Source organism: Talpa occidentalis, unplaced genomic scaffold (genome assembly GCF_014898055.3).
Source record: "Talpa occidentalis isolate TD23 unplaced genomic scaffold, MPIMG_talOcc4v2.1 talOcc4.9, whole genome shotgun sequence".
Taxonomy (NCBI): domain Eukaryota; kingdom Metazoa; phylum Chordata; class Mammalia; order Eulipotyphla; family Talpidae; genus Talpa; species Talpa occidentalis.
The window spans coordinates 40,489,203-40,513,924 of NW_023605305.1; the positions used below are offsets into that span (position 1 = coordinate 40,489,203).

Consider the following 24,722-nt stretch of genomic DNA (forward strand, 5'->3'; position numbering starts at 1 on the left):
TATAAGAAAGAACAATTTCAAAAAGAAATGAAGGCTTGATATGATTTGATCCCCACCAAACTACCAATAATAAAGCATGATCAAAGCTTCAGTTCCATACATACTAAGAATATACCCTGTAAGTTTGATATTTCACAGGCTCACACTCAATTCTCAGTGCTTTTTCTTCTAATGTTGCCAGTATTGTATGGGAGAAGCATAAGGAGCAGAGAAGTTAAGAGGTCAGAGGGATCAAATAACCAGAACAAGACCATGGTTCCTGAACATAGACAAACCTAAGAATCATATGGAGAGTTAAGTTACCTTAAAATAGATTACAGGTAATAATAACACATTCTATAGGTAATAATAACACATACTGGGGATTTTTAAAAAGCTCCCAAGGTCATTTAAGAGTTTGGGTAAAAACAACAAAAATAAAACCTACCAATAGGAGCCATTACAAAGTATACCAGAACAAAATGGAATTTGCTACAGCACTTTATGTTAACCATGGCTTATGACCCTATTCCCATTTCATCTTTACATAACTAACATTATGGAAAAATTCTGTGGCATAATTTCTCATCTCTTGACCCCATTCTATTTTTAATGGAATACCAGTTTGTTCCTCAATTTTGGCTTTTTTTTTTGTTTTTTTGGGGGGGAGCCTAAGATTAAGTGGAAACAGTAAGTTTTATAAAACAAAATGGCTTTAGGAACAATTGAAATTTAGGAATGAGGTTATTTAAGACTGAAACCTATCAAAATTATAATAAAAATGTAGCTAAAGTAGTGCTTAAAGGGAAACAAAGCATTTCATGATTTTATTAGAAAATTAAGTCTAACATCAATGAATTACACTTCACCTTAAGGAACTAGAAAAAGAATAAAAAAAAATGAAGGCAGAAATCAATGAAATAAAAAAGAGAATAAGAAAAATCAGTAAAATCAAAGATAGGTCTTTAAGAAAAATCAATTAAAAATGATAAACCTCCTGCCACACTAAGAAATTATCACTACAAGGAGGCACTACTTGTAAGAAAGTTTAAATTAAAGTTTAAATTAAACTTGGCTTTAAATTAAATTTAGTTTACCACTAGTGATATGTAATCTTGAGATCACTGAATGCCTCCTTACTTCCCATTAATAACATGGATCAGTTTTGGGGAAAACAGTGTAAAGTTGTTTTTCCTAAATCAATCAACCAGTCATTCAATTCCTTACTCTTACCCTTATTCTCTTTCCCGCTCCCTGCTTCTTTTTAAAAATAAAATGTCATAAAATCACAGTACTATCTATTCTATTATATTGCTCATCGAGGAGTAATTTTGTGTATTCAGAGTTGATTAGAAAGGGAATGATGTCAATATAATATGGAAGTGGTTTGTAATGGTCTTTCTCAACACCTAAAGCTGAAGCAGTTGAATGTAAAACTGACTAAACATGGAAACTAAATGCTTGCCACCACATTTTACCTTTTGGTCTTGTTTGCCACATGCTGTATCTTTAGAAGTATTTCTTTTCTGTGCACCACAATTTTCACTCACTTTGTCCTTTCCATAACTCAACCATCTTAAATTCCCTTCTGTCAAGGAATCTTTACTTCAATATTAAAAATGCACTATATGTGCTCTAGTAATTATTTATTAGGAATTTAGTATGTCTCTTTATTAGTTGTTATGTCAGTTCTCTGGTCCAAATTACACAGATTTTGAGTGGCTTGTATTAACGCTGTTTTTCCTCCAAAGGCCAATTATTTATTTTTATTTTTTTAATGATATATTTATTTTTATACAAGAACTGGGGTACAGGCCAGAGGCACCAGAGGGTAGGAGGATTCACCAGATAGAATGGGGAGCAGAACAGGCAAACGGACTGAAAGCACTGCTGAGGGGAGCAGAGGGCAAGCGAGGGGAGGTCTGCCATGCCATGTGGGAATCTCCCTGGCGGGCCGGGAATGGAATCCGCACTGCAGAGGCTGGGGACAGCTCCACAGCGCAGCACTCAACCCGCTGCGCCAATGGGGAGGCCCCAAGGCCAATTATTTATAGTGTGACTTTGTAGAACATGAGTTTCTTTTTTTCCTAGAAACTCATATATCACCTTGTAGCCTAAATGCCTGCATATAAACATAAAAGTAGAAAGGTTTTGATTTACAAAGAGAGTTTAAATTCTTCCCTTGTCCTCTCTCATTTTTTTGCCATACACCAATGTACCTTTTTTTAGCATTCTGGGGTAACTTCTCAAGCTCTACTGAGCTGTAATTTAGAAACAGTTTATCTAATGAACCTGGCCTACCCTCCTCTTTAAGCAATCGAAATTCATTCTTTAGATCTACTTGGTTACACTAGGTGAATATATTCTTGAACAAAAATCAACCTAGTAGTCTAAAAATTGCTGAGTTTTATATTTCTCACTTTTTTGAAAGTCTTCCGAATTACCAGTTTTGTTAATTCTTTTTTTTTAAAGATTTATTTATTTATACAAGCACTGGGGTACAGACCAGAGACGTGGGAGGGTGAGAGAATCCACCAGAGACAGAGCAGGGAGCAGCGGGGGAGACAGGAGAGGTCTGCTGTGCCATGTGGGTTAGCTCCCTTGCCAGGTATCAGACTTGTGCTACAGTGGCTGCAGATAGCTTCAGAGTGCTGACACTTACCTTCTTGTGTCACCAGGGAGGCCCCATATGAAAAATTTTTAAGAGTTTATTTTAGAAAAATTTTCCTCTTCTTTTAAGAAATGGTATAGTGTCTCATTTTATAATGAATTTCTATAAATGGACAAATTTTTTTCTTTTTTTGCCCTGGGTGCTTGGAAGCCTCAAGATTATGGCAGGTGTGTTTACTTTAAGGTTGACACAGGTACAGCCTTTGCCTCAACTCATTTTCCCCCTCTTTATTCCTTCTCATGAATTCTTTGTCCTTTTAATGAATCTCATTGTAAATGTCCTTTAAAAATAAACTTACTCCTTGGAAAGAAAGGAAGTATATATAAAAGTATATATAGTGGCTCCCTGGTGGCGCAAGAGGTTAAGGCACTGCATTATGAAGCAATCCACAGCCTCTGCAGCACGAGTTCGATCCCCAGCCAACCAGGGAGAAACCCACATGGTGCAGGGGACCTCTACTGTCTCGCCCACTGATCCCCTCAGTAGTGTATTTCAGTCAGTCTGCCTGTTTTGTTCCCCACTCTGTCTCTGGTGAGACCTCTTACACACACACACACACACACACACACACACACACACACACACACCCATGCACCTCTGGTCTATACCTCAGCTCTTGTATGCACACATAAATAAATCTTAAAAAAAAAAGTATATATAAACATTCAGTACCAGAAAGTAAAGAAGCTGGTGGCAGGAAGACTCATTATTAGACTCTTGAATAGTCTTGGGATGAGATCACAAGGGTCTGTTTAGGGGCAAGAAATCAGGTAGAAGTTTGTTGTATTTCTATTTTATTAAATAGTAACTGAATTCTGAGGCTATGATCAAGAGGACCTGAATAAGAGAAAAGTAAGGAAGAAGGAAAAGTTCACAGAAACTATACAGAAGTTTACATTTACAAACACAAGAGGAAGAATCAACTGAAGACAAAACTACTAAAATTGGTTTTAGACAAACTGAACTTTTGGTGTGCACTGAAATGGTAATTATTTTCCTTTAGTCTATTATATAGTAAATTACGATGACTAGCTTTCCTGTTAATAAACCACTCTATCTTTTCTAAGGTAAACCTTCTTAATCTCTCCCCTGCCGCCACCCCCTCAACCTCAGTTTTACTGAGATATAAATGACATATAACATCACATTGGTTTTAGGAATAAAGCATAATGATTTGATATTTGTATATAATGTGAAATGATGACAATTAAGTTCAGTTACCATCTAACATCTATTAACTCACACTGTTACAAACTTTTAAGATCTATTCTCATATACAACACAGTACTTGTCAACTGCAGTAAACATTCTGTACATTATGTACTCTGAACTTATTATCTTACAAATGGAAGTTGTGTCCTCCGACCACTTTTACCAGTTCCACTCATCCTCCAACCCCCTGCTTCTGGCAACCAACAATGTGTTCCTGATTTCTGTTAGATTTTTTTAAAGTGAAATTATAGTGTTTGTCTTTTTTTCTCTCTGACTTATTTCACTTACAATTATACCCTTTTATATGGATAAATAATACTCATATATATTGTATGTTATGTGTATATCACATTTATCAGGTTGGTTCCATGTCTTGGTTCTTGTAACCATTCTTTGTCTTGATATATTATTATTATTGTATTACATATAATTTGCTAATACTTAGGGTTTCTGTATCTCCATCCGTAAGGTGTATTAGTTTGCAAGATTCTTTTATTTTATTGTTAAAATGGCTATATTAAATGCCTCATAAAATAGTCCTTCCTTCTATATAATTTGAGTCTTATTTAAAGATACTCGATGTTAAAGCTGACTTATAAGCCATCTGGATCTGATGCCTGTTGAGAAAGAGTATCCACTGTTGTAAGGATGGTGATTTTTTATGACCAGTTTAGTTTCTTACATGGTTTAGTTTTTGTCAGGTTTTCTTTCTTTATGGGAGAGTCAATTTTCATCATGCTTTTTTTTTTCTAGGAACTTGGTCATCTCATACGGTACATTGCATTTAAGATGTTTAAGAAAGCACTCACACTTCTGATATCAGTATTGTGGTTTAGAACAGAAAGAAGAAAGCTATCCTCTTAAACCGACCTCAAACTCGTAGGCTAGGTTCCTAAATACCATTACTATGAGAATGTAACTGGATTTGGAAATAGGATTTTTAAGAAAGTAATTATGAGGAAAGGTAAAGTCATCTATATATGGTTAGGCCAATTTGACTGGTGTCCCTATTAGAAGGGGTGAATTAGGATACAGACAAGCACTGTAAGAAGACAGAGGAAGAAGATAGCCACTTATATGCCAATGAATGAGACCTCGGGGGAAAAAATGCAACCCTGTTAACACCTTTACTCAGATTCTCGCCTCCAGAACTTAAGAAAATAAATATCTGGGGTCTCCCCTGGTGGCGCAGTGGTTGAGCGCTGGGTTGCAAGGCTGCCTGCAGCCTCTGCAGCGCTGGTTCATTCCCCAGCCACCAGCGAGGGTCCCACCAAAAAAAAAATTTGTTGTTCAATTCACCTAATTTGTGGTACTCTGTTGGGGAAGCCTTAGCAAGCTATATATATCTAAAGAAAAGGGCAATAAAAATGATTAATCAGGTTAGTGACTGTATCTAAAATCTATTTGAAACTTAGGAAGCCTAGGACTATTTATGAATTAAGAGTGAGGTAGAGGGATGTGTGGTTTTTCCTCATTCCCTTCAGGACTGTGTCTACTGCAGTAGAAAGCAAATAAGTAAATGACCAGAAAGCAGCTGATCAGAAAGAAGAATGAGAGACTCACTTTAATAGTGTTATAGAGGCAAACATAAACTGTGGAAACTAATAACTTGGAATTACTTAGCACTTTATGATCCTCCAAGGACCATCAATTATGTCTTCTTCCTTCTACCCCTCAACATTAGAACCAAAGAAATTTGAAATGCCTGGAGTTTCATGTGTTAAGGGGACTTTTTTTTTATTTAGTAAATGTGAATATACTTCCAGGAAAAAAAGTTAGCAGTCATTGTCATATGATAAGAAACTCAAAATAACACCCCCCCAAATCCATTCCCATAGTTAATCCACACAGATTGGAAGAATATTCTGCATGTTAATAGAAAAAATTATATAACAGATATTCAAATTAACTTACACAATCTCCCTGATGCCTGGCTTCCATTATTGGTATACATATGAACAAACTGATCAATTTCTATGGGAGTCAGAAAAAGTTTTGTTGACAGCACAAACACACATTGTAGAGCAGATGCTGTCATCAAATTGTAGTATTCTGTTACTCTGCTTTGAAATTAAGTGAAGTACTTGTTTAAAAATGTTTTCTCATTAGAATGTACAATGATCACTTTAAATTCTATCTGCTATAATAGGACATTTCTATCACACTGCAATCTGGACTGTGCCATAAACACTATTGTACTTGAACAGATGGAAATCATAAAGTGATATTTAGCTACAGATTTCCTGTCATATAGTTTTGCAAACTGAAAAAGGAGAAATCAACATTTGCAATCAACTAAAAACAAAATACTATCTAGTAAGCTAAAGTGATGCTAATGTGACATAGGAATATAAGTGTCTTCAATTTAATGTACTGTTGGCTTTCATGGCAAAAAGAAAACATTAAAATGATACCTCACATAATCAAGAATGTGATGCATGGGGGTAGAGAGAAGGTAATAAGATACCAAGAAGAGAGCGACATGCCTGGTTCCTTGCATCATCCTTTTAATTGATCAAGTAATACATGTTCTAGTGAACTTATGATTTGCTCGTTAAGAAATATCCAAGAATATTAAGGAATGCCCTTTAAACATCAGAGTTTTAATTTCTCTTTATAGATTGTGGGGTGATGATACTAGCAACCTATTTTTAAAAAATTAGCAAGGAAATTAATAAATTCACACAGGGGACTATAGACTACAACACAATTTGTAATTCTATGTTTTTTTAAAAATTCTTAAGTAGATGGTAGTTGGTATAACTGGACAAGAAAAAAGGATTCATCTGAATTTTTTCCAGAGCAGTCAACAAAGAGTCACTATGGAGTTAAGAGGTAATAAATTGATACATGGAACACTCGGAATTGTAAACTGTTACACACATACTTTGAAAATTAAAAAAAAAAAAAAAAAAAGATGTGACTGAGTCAAGAACAGGAAAACCTTAGATGAAAGTCATTCCTTTCACCCTCCTATTTTCTAATTTATTTTATTTTTTTAAAAGATTTTATTTATTTATTTATACAAGAACCAGGGTACAGGCCAGATGCGTGGGAGGGTGAGAGGATTCACTAGAGACAGAGCAGCGAACAGAACTGGCAGACAGACGAAATACACTGCTGAGGGGAGCAGTGGGCGCAACAGGAGAAGTCTGCGGCACCATGTGGGACCCTTGCTGGCCGGCTGGGATAGAACCTGTGCTGCAGAGGCTGCAGACAGCTTCACAGTGCTGTGCTCAAACCTCCTGTGCCACCAGGGGAGGCCCCCTATTTTCTAATTTAATAACTATGTGACAAAGTCATACCTTAGGCTCATTTGAAGGGGGGAGACTGATAAAATAGAATATTTGAAGATTCTGATTTGGGACCTCTTTATTCTCTGAAATTTAGGCTCTGTCAGGGGGAAAGAAAACACTAGTAAAAGAAACGAAAAAAAAAAATGCACTTCTTCTCTAGTATTATATGAGGTACAGATCTCAAAAGTGCTAATAATTTCCACCACAGTAGAGAGGTTTCCCTCACACTAAGCAAATCACAGGTAACCACAATAGAACTTTAATGGGGGACTCCTCATTATAATAATAGAAGCATAAAATTCAATTGTTAGTAAAAGGGGGAAGCTGGGAACCATTAAAATGGGGGCAACGAGCATGTAAGTGATGGTGTTTGGGGTCCAGAGAACCACCTGGTGGCATCAGCTCACAAGGAAGGGAAGTTTTGCTTCTCTTCACAGACTCTCTAGAAAGAGAATTCAAATCTGGAGGTTTTGGTGATCTTATGGACATGGAATCCAAAGCTTCTCAGACTGGCTTACTTGGACTCACATTTATACTACTTTGAGAACTGTGTTATCGGGGCCACCTGGTAATTTTAATTTGGGCTTGGCCTCACAGTTAGGCTTTTATCTTTCCCTGCCTGTTGTAGTTTCTGTTTGTCAAAGCCTCTACGAACAAACGGTTGCTTTTAAATTGATAACTTAAGTCATGCCATCTCAAATGCTCCCACCGCTCCATCAGTCAGGATCATTAAAAGATCCATACAGGGCCGTTGAGCACTGGGTTGCGAAGCTTCCCGCAACCTCTGCTGCGCCAGTTCGATCCCCGGCTGCTCCCCGGCCACCTGAGGAGGGTCCCGCATGGCGCGCAGACCTCTCCTGCCGCCCACTGCTCCCCTCAGCAGTGAACTTCGGTCCTTCTGCCTGCTCTGCTCCCCGCTCCGGCTCTGGTGAATTCTCTCACCCTCCCCACGCTTCTGACTGTACCCAGTGCTTGTATAAATAAATAAATAGAGATCCATACATACAATATCTGATTACTACACAAATAGCTGATTTTATCAAGTCCAGTTTTGTTGAAACCTGTGACCTAATGATAGTCTCCATGACCTTTTGCTACCATGCCTGCCAAGCACTGCCAAGTTTGGGTTACTAATATTTAGAATATTTCTCCTTGCCAGGTAGATATAACGTATTGGGTATAATGGCTGAACTACAGTACATGGCAAAAATGAAAAAATGGTAAATCTAAAAGAACTGGGAAGAACCATATTTTGTTCTTAGTTCCCTTCACTCTTAATTTTACATCTCAGCCTAGAAACCTTATTCACTTCCATGTTCACAGGGTCTTCATCTCAGGTTAACTTCTTTTCTAAATTCCAGATTCTTAGTACCTTAAATGCTGCATACCATATGAAATGAACAAGAGACTAGAAAAATTAGAAAATGGGGGCAAACAGAGGAGATATGTTAAAGGCAGATATGTTAAGTACTTAATATTTGAAACACTTTTCTTAGCAAGTATTAGTTAAGGTCTATGTTTCACAAAAGAACAAAAATACGGCTAATAGACACAGAAGATAAAAGGTGAAATTTCAGCCTAATGAAAGAACATGTTAATATCTATTGGCAGTTGAAAGAATGGTGTCATGAAGACTGGACAGTAGGTGTACAGATATTGCTATCAGGATTAAGGATGGAATGGAGAGATTTGTACTTCTTTTTTACAATCAATAAACATAGGTTTGTATGCTGTGGCACCTATTAACTATTGTGATCTTGGGCAACAACCTTAACTTCTAAAATTTCCTTAGCTATGAGGCAGGGATAATAATTGCATCTCACAACATTATGTTATATTAAGCCTTAATAAATGGCCACTGTTGCTACCGGAATAGGAACTTTTTGGGAAAAAAGGTCGTACTATTTAGTTTCTATAGCTTTATAGATATTTACATTTGTACATGTCTCTGATTGAATTGTCACAGCAAAACAATAATTCTGAATTATTAGAAATCTAGTAAATGATCCTATAATGAGACAATCATGCTTAATGTATATTTTAATAATTAAAAATGTTTTGTAGTGAAGGCAATTACTGGTGATTGGTAGCTAGACATATCACAATACTCTATCAATCAGGATTCAGTCAGTAAAACAGAAAATCACAATGGGTTTCAAAAGAAAGAATTTTCTATAGGGAATTAGTTACATAGGTATTAGGGGTTGGATGAAGACGGACATCTGATATGTAATCACGGTTTGCAGTGCACTTTATATCTCACTTAATACCCACCCTACAGTTAAGGTCTCCGGGATGCCTCAATAGTTAACTATAAACACATATTGGTTTACTGTTGTTATTTGGGATATTTTTTTAGTCTTATTGGAAGCCACACTAATCTTGAATGTCTTCTTTTTATCAACGCTTTGCTCTGTAAAATTTGGTGTGCCCTTATTTCTTTCCTAATCAAATCTTAAACTAGCTTTCCAAACCTTTTATAATCTTTTTTTTTTAAAGATTATTTATTTATACAAGCACTGTGTAAAGTCAGAAGCACCGGAGGGTGAGAGAATTCACCAGAGCCAGACCGGAGAGTAGAACAGGCAGAGTGACGATGTACACTGCTGAGGGGAGCAATGGGCAGGCAGGAGAGGTTTGCGCACCATGTGGAACCCTCGCCTGGTGGCCGGGGATCAGCGCTGCAGAGGCTGCGAGCAGCTTCGCAACCCAGCGCTCAACCACTGCGCCACCGGGGAGGCCCCTTTTATAATCTTATCTCATGTTGTCTCCTGGATTTTCAACTATTGTATATTCCAAGATTTGTGGGCTCTGAAGGTCTTAGCTTAAATCCATGAACAGGCTATATTCATTACTCCAATGCTTTCACTAATGTTATTCCACTCTCTAGGAATACTTCGTGTTGTGGACTGAATTGTGTGCCTCCTAAATCCTTATGTAAAAGCTCTAAACCCCAATGTGTGATATTTGGATATGCAACCATAGGGAGATGATAAAATTTATATGAAGTCATGAGGGTAAACCCTCATGATGGGATTTAATGCCCTTTTAAGAGGAAGAGACACTAGAACACTCTACCAGTGTGGTAGAACAATCTTTCTACCACAATGAGAAGGTGATCAACTCCAGGCCAGGAAGACAACTCTCACTTGGAACCAACCAAATTGGATGTACCTGAAACTTGGTCTTCCCAGCCTTCTGAATACTGAGAAATAAACCTATGTTATTGAAGCCATTCAGCCTACAGTATTTTGCTAAAGCTGCCCCCTCAACTAACACACCAATCTTAAATGCTTTCCTCTCTCTAAAAATTCTATTTTTCCAAACCCAGTGCAGATCTCATTGCCTGTATAAAGCTATCCCAAGTCTGATTTATTCCCCTTTCTTCTAAAACATATAACTTTTATTATCTAAGCCTCACAGTTGAGTATTTGGTTGTATGCCCCCTTACAATTTGTGGTGTTTTTTCTTCCCTCTTGCATAGAAGCTTTTTAGTTCAACATAGTTCCATTTGTTAATTTTTTCTTCGTTTCTCTTGCCATTGATGTTGAACCCTCAAAGACACCCCTAAGGCAAATGTTGATAAGCTTAAAGCCCCCCTTTTTTTTCCTTCTATGTGTTTATGGCTTCAGGTCTAATATCCAAATCTTTAATCCATTTTTAATTATTTTTGTGTGTGTGGTATAAGACACTGATGTAGATTAATTGTGCATGTGGCTGTCTAGTTCTCCCAACACCATTTGTTGAGGAGACTTTCTTTTATCCATTGCATACTCTTAGTTCCTATATGATAAATTAGATGCATATAAACACACACATACACACACTCTGAGCTCACAGTTCTGCCCCAGTAGTTGGTGTGACTGTTTTTATTCCATTTTCATGCTGTTCTGATTACTAGAACTTTGCAGTATAGTTTGAAGTTAGAGAGTGTAACACTTTCTTCCATTTTTATTCTTTCTCAGGGTTGCATCAAATAACCTAACCATGAAACTCTTTACTTATACTTTACTGTCCCTTACTTCAGTAATAAGGAAGCAAAAAATTTTACAAATGTTTCTATTCTTCCATATAGAAATAGATAGATCAATAAGTGCTATAATTATTTTAAATAATCTCATTGGAGTATACTGGGAAATATATTGTCCTGAAAGTCAATCATTCTTAAATTCACCAGGATCATAACTAAGAATAAATTGCTAGGTTCTCTACAGCTTCAATCTTCTTATCTGCAAAATGTGTTGGGTGTGATTAGCAGAAATTCATTAAGTCCCAAGCCTAACCAAGACCAATTAACCAGAATCTCTGAAGGTGAGGCCCAGATGTTCATATTTTATGAAACTTTTCTGTTGATTCATGTGTGGAGCCAGAGTTGAGAACCACTGGAGTAATGATCTGAGTAGATAGTGCTATTCAGGATGCGGCCCATGGACTGCCTGCCAATTTGTTTATTACCAGTCCACAAGGACATTTGGAGTCTGTGCCAGAATACAAAACATCTAAAGAGTGTGTATCATTGTAAAGAGTTGTCACTGCCAATCTAGAATAACCTATGGCAATCTGAATGTTTGCTCAGCAATAAAACAAATAATTTCCTTTAATAATTAGTGAATGAGAATAATGAAGAATGTCTTAAATATGTCAAGTGCACTAATTTGGCTGGAAGGTATTTTTGGTAGCAAGACTTTGTCGATTAAGGAAGTAGGAAATTTATTTTACATTCATGCAGTCTCCTCATTTGTTCTCAGACCAGTGCTTTGAATTACCACTTCTCTAAGAACGTTCCTAGTTCTAAATTCTGAATATGTAGTATACAGCTGCTTAAATTCACGGATTCAAATCAATATTGCAATATTAATTAATAGGAGAATGCTATTTAGATAATGGAAATGGCAAGGTTTGAAAGGATAAAAATGTTGGGTGACAATTTTTTTTTAAAGATTTATTTATGCATAAGAGCTGGGGTACAGGCCAGAGATGTGGGGGTTGAGAGGATCCATCAGTGACAGAGTGGGGAACTGAACAGGCAGACTGACCAAAGGACACCACTGAGGGGAGCAGCAGGCGAGACAGGAGAGGTCTGCTGCGCCATGTGGGTTGCTCTCTGGCCAGCCGGGTATCGAACTCGTGCTGCAAAGGCTGTGGATTGCTTCATAGTGCGGTGCTTGACTCCTTGCATCACCAGGGAGGCCCCTGGGTGACAATTTTTTAAAGAACCAAATGAAAAGTTTAGGTGTCAGTCCTCTAAAATGGAAAACATTCCACTAACATAATTCTGTTATTTTGTGACATAATTTACTGCTTCAATACACTATCCTTTCTTCATTATCACTCAAGATAATTGGATTACACATGGTTAATTAAAGATGTTTGGTTTAAAGTGTAAAAGATTTCTATGTGGTACATTTAATAGGATTCCAATAATGATAGTTGATGAAAACTAAGAAAATAATTGTTCTTAAATGTATCAGCTAATCAATAAATATTCTGCAAATAACTCACAGCAAAATGTCTATTCATGAGTAGACGCGGGATATCAGGCTCACAAGAAAGTTCTGAACATCTTATGATTGTATGATATGAAACTTTCAAAATCTATAAACTCCTTTATATTTGAAGATAGTATTATAAATAGTACTGTGTGAAAATTAATCAGTACTGGAATAACTGTGGCACATCACTTCTCTTTCACAAACTGCACAATTTCATGTTAAAGCTCCAAAATGGATCTCAAATATTAAAATGCTAATTTAACTGAAGGTCTATTTGAAACTTCCACTGATTTTTAAGACAAATTTAAGATAACTTCTGTTACTGGCACATATGAGACTTTCCTCTTTTGTTATTCTGGCTCATTAATCAATCATTATAGGAAATTGTTTTTTCTCAGAACAAATATTCACAGATTGCTGCAGATTATCATAGATTGGCAGTGACAGCTCTTTGTCATCACAATTTAATTTCCAAAGTAATCATGATTCTCTTTATCCATGCAATCCTGTTTACTATTTATCTACTCTGAGTTCTTGTATTTAATAAAAATGCATTTTTCTTTTCTCTTTTATTACTTTTTCCAATTATTTTAACAGTGAAAGTAGGTTTGATAACAGATATTCTTGCTCTAAAAAGCCATAAAGTGTATATAAGGAACACCAGTATAATTAAAAAGTTTTGAATAGGCTTCAAATTAACTCCCACAGATTTTTCTGGATGAACAGCTGGTTCAATTCAGCCATCTGCGATTACTGCCCTTTATAAAAATAATTTTCTTCCTTTCATTTGACTTGTTCCCAGTCTTTGTTTTTTCCTAACTCATTTAATGTGTTGTAAGTCTAATCTTCTGATCTCGATGAGCCTCTAGATTGAAAATTAATAATGATGTCATTGTTCAAATGTTTTAATAAATTGTGGAAGATTTTATATATACATACATATAGATGTGAACTACAGACATTTTAAAAGTGGACATAACTAGAATAGTAAAATGAACTCCTATATTCTTATCACCAAGTTACAGAAATAAGTGATTCACATATAATCTTATTTAATCTATGCTTCCCCTTCACTATAGCATATATCAGATGTCCTATCACTTTACGCATAAACATTCTTCCTTTGAGGAGATTACTGACACCTACTTGGTGTCAGAATGAAGTCCAAGAACCCATCTGGATTCTTAGAAGTAATAGGTAGTGAAGAATCTTTGTTAGAAGGGAATTTGAATTTTCTGCTGGATTCCTAAAGTTACTACATTGCTAAGATCCTGCAGTGTGAATATGAAATGTTCTCACAGAAACTGCAGAGCAAAACTCTGAAATAATCTTCTGTGATTCTTCAATGCAAATTTTTATTTAAAATGCTAAAATTTTCAGTTTGTGTAATGCCATTACTGTGTTAAATGGACTTTAATTCCTTGTAATGAATAATGCTATTCAGTACCACAATGAGCAGTTATGAGCTTAATAATGAGGCAGGAGTAAAAAGCATTAGTTTTTCTGGTTTACCAGTTGAGGACACATTAGGTGATAGTTTACATAACTTCTCTAATGAGTAATATTTGGCAAATATGCAGGAATTTACTTTCAAATATACAGCAATCTTACTCGTGATGGTCTTGATGAGTAGACCATTTACTCTAATTTGTTTCAAAGTGAGCAAAAATGGAATAGAGGTGAGAATGATTTAATAAGATACCATGAAGGAGGTCACAATAAATTATCATTCCGTGACAAAAAAGTAAACTCTCATAGAATTGCAAATATTAGTATTACAGGAAAATAGCCAGTATCCTGCTTATACTTGAGAGTCAATATTCCAGAACAGCTGGGCCCCTCCCCTCTCCTCCGCCTCAGTTTTTGTAATCTGTGTCCTCCAGGGTAATGGGGACTTTCCTAGATTCTGGAGGGAGACAATTAATTAATGGATTGTTAATTTCCTTTTATTATTTTTTCAAAAGATTTTATTTATTTATGCATACAAGATCTGGGGTGTAGGCCAGAGGTGTAGCGGGGAGAGAGGTGGTGAGAGGATTCACCAGAGACAGAGTGGGGAGCATAACAGGCGGATTGACTGCAATACACTGCTGACAGGAGCAGCAGGTAAAGACAGGAGAGGTCCGCTGCACCATGTGGGTTAGCTCTAGAACACAAGCTGCTGTAGCTGCAGATAGCTTCACAGTGCTGAGACTTAACCCCTTGTGCCACGAGGGAGGTCCATGTTAATTTTATTGTTTAAACTACTATAATTCTATTCATTATGATTTAAATTATTCACAAAAAGTACCCTTGGGTTGTAAATGTGCAATAAACAGTATAATCATTTAATGAACTACATTTTTTCAAAATGCATAGTTAGGCTAAACCCAAATCTCTTTGAAAGAATGCTGAAGTTTTGACATTCTAACTCTATCAGTTAGGAAACAGTTACAGTTTTACTAAGTATTTGTACTAAGCCTTTTCCTTTAAAAGATCATAGCTGTATTAAAGAGTTTAAAAATATCAGTAATCTTTATAAAGAGATAAAAATACCATTGTGTTACAAAAAGAAAACCACTCCCCAGATTGCAACGACAGCAACTTGGAAGAACTTCTGAGCCTTCCAGAAAGAGAATTTAAAATTGCCATGATTAAAAAAGTGATAGATCAGAAGAAGGAAATTGAGTCCCTAAAGAGGGAAGTAAGAGAAATGCAGGAGATCAAAGAATTAATGGAGGAACTAAAGAACTCTGGGAAAAGCAATGAAAGCAGAATAGATGAAATGGAAAAACGAATAAGTAATCTTGAAGACACAGAAATAAAAAGAACCAAAACAGAAAAGGAAAGAGAAGTACGAAGGAAAAAGAATGAAGAAAGACTTCGGGAACTATCTGACTCCATGAGGAAAGGAAATATAAGAGTTATAGGAATTCCAGAAGGAGAGGAGAGAGATGTAGGAACAGAGAAAATATTCATGGATATAATTGAAGAGAACTTCCCAAATGAGAAGAAGGAGCTGAAAATTGATATACAAGAAGCAAGAAGAACACCAAACTTCCACGACGAAAGGAAAAACACAGCAAGACACATAATAGTAAAGCTCCCAAGAATCCAGGACAAGGAAAAAATAATGAAGCTGACAAGAGGGAAGAAACAGATAACATTCAAAGGAAAACCAATCAGGCTGACATCAGACTTCTCTGAAGAAACACTACGGGCAAGGAGAGAGTGGAGGGACATAGTCAACAGACTCCAAGAAAACAGATGCCAACCAAGAATACTCTATCCCGCAAAGCTCTCTTTCCTCCATGAAGAAAGAATATGGACCTTCCCAGACAAAGAGAAACTCCGGAATTTCATTGCGACTAAACCCCCACTCCAAAAAATACTACAAGGAATCCTAAAGCCAGAACCTCAGAGGGACGAATAACAACGAAAGAAGACCAAAAAAAAAAAAAAAAAAAAAGTTATTAAAAGAATAAATAATAAAATCAAAGGAAAGACAAACATAATGGCAAATACAGATGCTAACATATCAATATTAACTCTAAATGTAAATGGACTAAACTCTTCAATAAAAAGACACAGAGTTGCAGCCTGGATTAAGAAACAAAACCCAACCTTTTGCTGTCTCCAGGAAACACATTTAGCTACAAAAGATAAAAATAGGCTCAAAGTCAAAGGATGGAAAACAATCCTACAAGCAAATGGGCCAAAAAAGAAAGCAGGAACAGCTATACTTATATCAGATAAAACAGACTTCAAACTCAAAAAAATAAAAAGAGACCCCAATGGTCACTACATTATGATTAAGGGGACAATACTTCAAGAAGAAATAACACTCATTAACATATACTCACCAAACGAAAGAGCACCAAAATATATCAGACAACTGTTGTCCTCTCTGAAAACAGACATCAGAGAAAACATATGTAGTGGGAGACTTCAACACACCACTATCAACAATGGATAGATCAACAAGACAAAAAATAAGTAAAGAAACTAAAGCTCTAAATAAGGACCTAGAGCATTTGGGCTTAACAGACATCTATAGAACACTAAACCCAAAAAAAAACGGAGTACACATTTTTCTCAAGCGCACACGGATCATTCTCCAGGATCGATCACATACTGGGGCACAAGACAAACATCAACAGATACACCAAGATTGAAATCATACCAACCATCTTTTCTGACCACGAAGGCATCAAACTAGAAATAAATCATAAAAAGAAGGCAAGGAACTATCCTACCTCATGGAGATTAAAAGCCACACTACTGGAAGACCACTGGACTAACGAGGAGATCAAAGAAGAAATTAAAAAATTCTTTGAATTGAATGACAAGGAGGACACCAATATCCTAAATGTATGGGATGCAGCAAAAGCAGTAATAAGAGGAAAATACATAGCAATAGAAGCTCACATCAAAAAACAAGAAAGAACTCAAAGAAACAACCTAATCTCGAAGCTCAAAGATCTAGAAAAAGAACAACAAAAAAACCCCAGAACCAGTAGAAGAAAAGAAATAATAAAAACCAAAGCAGAAATAAATGAAATTGAAACTAAAAAAACAATCCAAAAGATCAATGAAACCAAGAGCTGGTTCTTTGAAAAAATAAATAAAATAGACAAACCCCTAGCCAGGCTCACAAAGGAAAAAAGGGAGAAAGCACAAATACACAGAATCATAAATGAAAGGGGAGAAATCACAACGGACACAGCAGAAATCAAAAGAATAATCAGTAACTACTATGAACAGTTATATGGAAACAAGTTCAACAATCTAGAGGAGATGGACAAATTCCTACAACTCTACAATCACCCAAAGCTAGATAAAGAAGAAATAGAACACCTAAACAGACCAATTACAAGCAGCGAAATTGAAATGGTAATTAAAAACCTCCCCAAAAACAAAAGCCCAGGACCTGATGGATTTACAAATGAATTCTACCAAACATTCAGAGACGAATTAGTGCCTATCCTTCACAAACTCTTCCAAAAAATTGAGAAGGAAGGGACAATACCAAACACGTTCTATGAAGCCAATATTACACTAATACCAAAACCGAATAAGGACAACACAAAAAAGGAAAACTATAGGCCAATCTCCCTAATGAACACTGATGCAAAAATCCTCAATAAAATTTTAGCTATCAGAATCCAACAATGTATCCATAAGATAATTCACCACGACCAAGTTGGATTCATTCCAGGGGCACAAGGATGGTTTAACATCCGAAAATCAATCAACGTTATCCAACACATCAACAAAAAGAAATATAAAAACCATATGATAATATCAATAGATGCTGAGAAAGCTTTCGACAAAGTGCAACACCCATTCATGATAAAAGCCCTTGAAATTCTTGGGATACAAGGAACATACCTCAACATCATAAAGGCCATCTATGACAAGCCAACAGCCAGTATAATTCTCAATGGTGAAAAGCTGAAAGCAATTCCATTAAGATCTGGAACAAGACAAGGATGTCCACTCTCACCACTGCTTTTCAATATAATACTGGAAGTCCTAGCCAGAGCAATAAGACAAGAGAAAGACATCCAAGGAATCCAAATAGGAAAAGAAGAAGTCAAACTATCACTATTTGCAGATGATATGATAATATACATAGAGAACCCCAAAATCTCCACAGAAAAACTAATTCAACTCATCAATCAATTCAGTAAAGGGGCAGGATACAAAATCAACACGCAAAAGTCAGTAGCCTTCCTATACACAAACAATAAATCTGAAGAAGAACAAATCAAAAAAACCACCCCTTTTATTATCGAAACAAAAAAAATCAAATATTTGGGAATAAATCTAACAAAAGAGGTAAAGGACCTATACAAAGAAAACTATAAAACACTGTTAAAAGAAATAGAAGAAGACACAAAGAAATGGAAAGACATCCCCTGCTCATGGATTGGAAGAATAAACATTATTAAAATGGCCATCCTACCAAAAGCAATATACAGATTCAATGCTATTCCAATCAAAATCTCAATGGCATTCTTCAAAGAAATAGAACAATTATTGATGAAATTCATATGGAATCACCAAAAACCCGAATAGCCAAAGCTCTACTGAAAAAAAAAGAAGGAAATGGAGGCATCACACTCCCAGACTTCAAACTATACTACAAAGCCATAATCATCAAAACTGCATGGTATTGGAACAAGAACAGACATACAGACCAATGGAATCGAATAGAAAATCCAGAAATAAACCCACAGATTTATGGTCAACTAATCTTTGACAAAGGAGCAAAGACTATGCATTGGAGCAAAGAAAGTTTGTTCAATAAATGGTGCTGGGAAAACTGGGTCGCTACATGCAAAAGAATGAAGCTTGACCACTACCTCACACCATACACAAAAATCAACTCAAAATGGATTAAAGAACTAGACATAAGACCTGAAACCATAAAATACATAGAAGGAAATATAGGCGAAACACTACGGGATTTGCACATCAAAGACATCTTTACAGACACATCACCCAAAGCAGTGATAGTGAAGAGAAAGATAAACAGCTGGGACTACATCAAATTAAAGAGCTTCTGCACAGCAAAAGAGACAATAACAAAAACAAAGAGAAACCCCACCAACTGGGAGAACATTTTTGCACCCAACACTAATGATAAAGGACTGATCACAAAAATCTGCAAAGAGCTGATGAGACTCAGCAACAACAAAGAAAATAATCCAGTCAAAAAATGGGCAGAAGAGCTAAAAAGAAACTTCTCTGAAGAGGAAATGCAAATGGCCAACAGACATATGAAAAAATGTTCAACATCACTTGTCATCAGGGAAATGCAAATCAAAACTACCATGAGATACCATCTCACACCAGTGAGAATGGCACATATTAAAAAAACTAGCAACAACAAATGTTGGCGAGGATGTGGAGAAAAAGGAACTCTTGTGCACTGTTGGTGGGAGTGCAAACTGGTCCAACCACTATGGAGAGCTGTGTGGAGATTTCTGGACCTACTAAACATAGAGCTTCCATATGATCCAGCAATTCCACTCCTAGGTATTTACCCAAAGGACACAGAAACATCAATTCCAAAGAGCACCTGCACTCCTATGTTTATAGCAGCACTGTTTACAATAGCTAAGCTTTGGAAACAACCCAAATGCCCAAAAATAGATGACTGGATCAAGAAGATGTGGTACATATATACCATGGAATATTACTCAGCATTCAAAAAAGATAAACACATGCAATTTGCAGCAACATGGATGGCACTGGAAGGGATCATGCTCAGCGAAATAAGCCAGAAAGAAAAAGAAAAATACCGGATGGTCTCACTCATAGCAGGAATCTAGAAAACTTAAATAAGGGACCAGGAAAATGAATATAAGAAAGTGAAAATCAAAATCAACAAAAAAACTATGAACCAGAGACACTTTTTGGGGGGGGGGGGGGGAGGGGAAGGATTGGGGTCAGAATGGGGCGTTTGCAATTGTATGGGGGAATATAAAAATAAAATTTAATATTTAAAAAAAAAATAAATAAATAAAGTTAAAAAACACACACAAAAAAAAAAAAATACCATTGTGTTAGCCTGAATAATGGTCCCCCAGAACATGTGAATATGTCACTTTATATGACAAGATGGTCTCTGTAGATGTGATTATAGATTTTGAGATGGGGAGATTATGGGGGATTATCCTAACGTAATCCTAAAGGTCTTTATGACATAGAGGCACATACTAAAGGAACATTTTGATAATTACCTGCTTTTACATAAGTATAAAAAATGAAGTGAGCCGGGCCTCCCTGGTGGCGCAAAGGGTTAAGAGGCAACCTATGAAGCTATCCGCAGCCACTGCAGCACAAGTTCGATCCCAGCCAGGGAGCTACCCACATGGCACAGCAGACCACCCCTGTCTCGCCCACTGCTCCCTTCAGCAGTGTATTTCAGTCAATCCACCTGTTCTGTTCCCCACTCTGTCTCTGGTGAATCTTCTCACCCCCCACACCTCTGGCCTGTATCCCAGTTTTGTATGCATAAATCAATAAATCTTTAAAAAAAAATGAAGTGAGCCAAGAATTCAAGTTAACCTTCTTCAGTCATTAAAAAGTATAAATGAAATTTATATATACTAAGTATGCTACTGGCATGTCCAAAATCATGTATAAAGAAAACATTTACAGCATCAGTTCCTCAAAGTACATACCTGAGACCTAAATCTGTCATTTTGACAAACTACAATTGACTTTGGGGCTATGCTCCTACCACTTAAGAAAAATTCTTGTCTACCCTGATAGAGATGCTCAATATATTAAGATTTAAATTACATTGATTTCACAAGCTAAGACAGATGGTAGTCCTATCAAATAACAATTTACAATGCCCTAATTCTATTATTGATGAGTGAATAGAAGAATGAAAACGAAAGAGAACATGTTTATAGAATTAAACCTCTCACATGATATTAAAAACACTGGGGATACAATTTAGGTAAAAGTTATAAGTTAACTACTACGAGAACAAAAATGTAACGGAACTAGTGTCCTGCTAACTTGATAAGAAGGAAGTTCAGAATCTCTAGTTTATGTTTACAATGATTTGCTATTCATCAATAAGAATATTTCTCTACAACAGATTTGAAGAATCCTGGAAAACTCTTAGATTATAGAACTGTCACTGTTTCTCTATATTCAAATAAATTTTTAGGAAGGGTTTTTTTTTTACTCTTACTTATCAACTAACCATTTATCTGCCTAAAAATCTCTTCAAAAATCTTAACAATAATGCTACAAGGTAGACACTATTCTTAACAATAAAGAAATTGTAGTATGGAGAGATTTACAAACTTGTTCAAGATGACAAAGCTGGTAAGAAGCAGAACTAAGATATAACTATAAGATAGAAAAAGTTTCTGGTTTCTATCCTTTCCATTTTCCTGTGTAAGTAATATCAATGGCACTTAGTTTTCAGGAAGAGCTGAAGGAAAAACAAAACCTAAATTGCAAAATACATACAATTTACAGAACAAAATCATTTTTGTAATTTGGGAACTCTTTGTATAACATAAAATCTACTGTGTTGGGTGCAGTAATGGGGAAGTAAAACACAGGTAGATGACTCAAAGGAACTACAAAAATCAAGAGTTGGACAGGATGGCATTAAAGTATAATAATTTTTTTTTAATGACTGTTAACCTGATTTATTGTGGTGATCATTTCACACATAAAAAATATTGGGAGAGGAGACCCAGTCAATGAGATTAAGTATAATAAATGTTTTTGATTTAGCAGGTACATAATCCAGTTTCGTTTGAATACGTACTTATAGTTCACTTTGTTCTGCTTTCTTTCATTCTAAAACTCTACAAAAGTCAAGAATTATAATAAAAACAGAAATTTGATTTTTTCTAAAGTTTCTATTCCTGACATCTTAAAAATCTCCCTTTAGAATTTTGTTACTTTCTTCTCATCCATTTTCCTGCCTCTAACAATCTCCTATGTCCTTACAGGTATCTTGTTAACTCTATTTCCTTTCATTTGATTAATTACTGGCTTCATCCCAAAAATCTTTGTCAAGCCATATCTTACCATCCACAAGTCTCATGTTTTTTTCATGTCTAACTTAGATTTTGCAACTGGTCCTCTAAATGCTTTAATGTTCACATTCTTTAATGTTCTTTAATGTTCACATTCCACCAGGAAGACAGAATTTTACAAAGGAAGTGAGAGAGGGTGAGAAATGAGGTTTTCCTTGTATCCTATTTAAAAAAAAAACAAAAAACTTCTTGATTCTATAAATCTACAGTCAGTTGGGGCAGACAAAGCTTTTAGTAAACAATCCTCAAAGCAAACAACCACTTCTAGTTTATCGATCCTATTTGCTTCTCCTGTGTGGATTTCTCACATTTCCCTGGTTAACAATGGTATCTCTCCCTCCACTTTCCTCTTCCTTCTTCCAGAAATGTCCTTCTAAACCTTTCTCAATCTTCAAATTTCAGCTCAAATTCCACTTTCCTTGATGACTTTCTACTTCTAGATATTAAGCTAAAATAACGTTTACATTTCGATGGTAACAGAGCACATCTTAGTTATTCATTATTTATATGTCTATCTTCCAAACTAGAATAGGACAAGGATAACAACCATGTCTACTTCATCTTTATAACCCAAACTTACAACCTAAACCTTGATAATAATTGGTAACTGATGAATGTTTATTGCTGACAGGATTAATTGTGCCACAATGGAGTGACTATAGCAAGAGGACATTAGCAAGACAGTGAGACAGGAAGCCCCATATCTCATTTTCTCATGCAAACCCCAATTTAACAATAACACAAGGACCAAAATACCTTTATGTAATTTCCACATTCTGTCTAAGAAGTTGAAGTACCCTAGACTAGCACAAAGACAAGAGCAAAGTTTCACTGTACCCACATCAGCCCCTCTACTAAGGTACAGCAGTGCCAAGAGATTCTTCTTCAGGGGGAAAGAATGGAGCACGCATTCAACATTCTGGTTTTTTGAATGCATACCTAAGGAACTAGCTTCTGCCCTGCTCAGCTCTTAATCAAAGTGGCAAAAGACTTGCACACTGAAAATGACAAAGCATTTTTGAAAGACAAATAAAATGAAAGACCTCTAATGTTCAAATATTGGAAAACTTATTATTTTTAGGATTTGTAAACCCTACAGTGATAAACAGATTCAATGTAATTCCTAGCAACATCACCATGGCATTTTTTACAGAAATAGAAAAAAATAATCCTATAATTTATATGTAAGCACAAAGAACCCCAAATAGCCAAAACAATCTGAAAAAGAAAAATGTTTATGACCGAACACTTTCTGGTGTCAAAACATATTACAAAATTAAAGTAAACAAAACAGTAAGTTATGGACTTAAAGACAGACTATATGGCCTCCCCGGTGGCGCAGTGGTTGAGCTCTAGGTTGCGAAGCTGCCGGCAGCCTCTGCAGCGCCGGTTCGATCCCCGGCTGCTCCCCAGACACTGGAGGACGGTTCTGCACAGTGCGCAGACCTCTCCTGCCGCCCACTGCTCTCCTCAGCAGTATACTTCTGTCCTTCTGCCTGCTCTGCTCCCCGCTCTGGCTCTGGTGAATTCTCTCACCCTCCCACGCTTCTGACTGTACCCAGTGCTTGTATAAATAAATAAATAAATCTTTAAAAAAAAAAAAAAAACAGACCTATATATCAGTGGCACAGAATAGAGAGTTCAGACATAAACACACACATACAGTCAAATGATCTTCCACCAGGGTGTCAGGACTACACAATGAGGAAAGGATAATTAAGACCAAAAATTATATAACTCTAGAAAAGTACATAGGCAAAAATGTTTTATGACATTGTTCTTGCATATGATACCAAATAAGAAAAGCAAAAAATAGAAAATAGGACTACATCAAGTTAAAACACTTTTGCACAGTAAATGGAACAAAAGTTCCATTACTTAAAGATTGGAATTCCAATACTTAATTCCAATACTTAAAGATTGGAAGGCAATATTCGCAGGAAGGCACATATCAGATAAGGGATTAATTTTCAAAATATATAAAGATCTACAACACAATTGCAAAAATACAACTCAACTAAAAACTAAGCATAGAACTTTGAACACACAACTTCTCTAAAGGAGACTTACAAATGACACATAAAAGATATACAAATATAGAAAAGATATTAACATCACTCATCATCAGGAAAATACATACCAAAACCACAATGAAGTATCTCCACCTAACACCTGTGAGGACATTATTTAAAAAAAAAGTGTTGGTGAAGAAGTAGAAAAATTTGGTGGTGAGAATATAAAATAATGGTACTGTTGTAGTGATGTAAACTCTATAAAAAGGGAGGTCCCAATGCTCTGTACTCCACCTAATAAAGGTTGGAGCTGAGTGGCATGGACCTTGGAGAAGACACCTGGAAGAGACACAGGGCACAAAGACATGTGAAGAAGAAGGCCCACTTGCTTCTTGGCTTGGACTTCTACCAGGGACTTGAAGAACCTGGAAGGAGATGAGTGGAGCAGAGACATGCAGACATTTGGAAGAGATATAGGTAAGGACCTAGGGGGAGAC

General features: G+C 36.2%; 1 protein-coding gene across 2 annotated transcripts in view; it reads right to left on the reverse strand.

The window, feature by feature from the left end:
* The window catches only part of HS2ST1 (heparan sulfate 2-O-sulfotransferase 1), a 151,876-nt gene that overhangs the window by 40,896 nt on the left and 86,258 nt on the right, over positions 1–24,722 (reverse strand). The gene's annotated exons all lie outside the window — the stretch shown is intronic.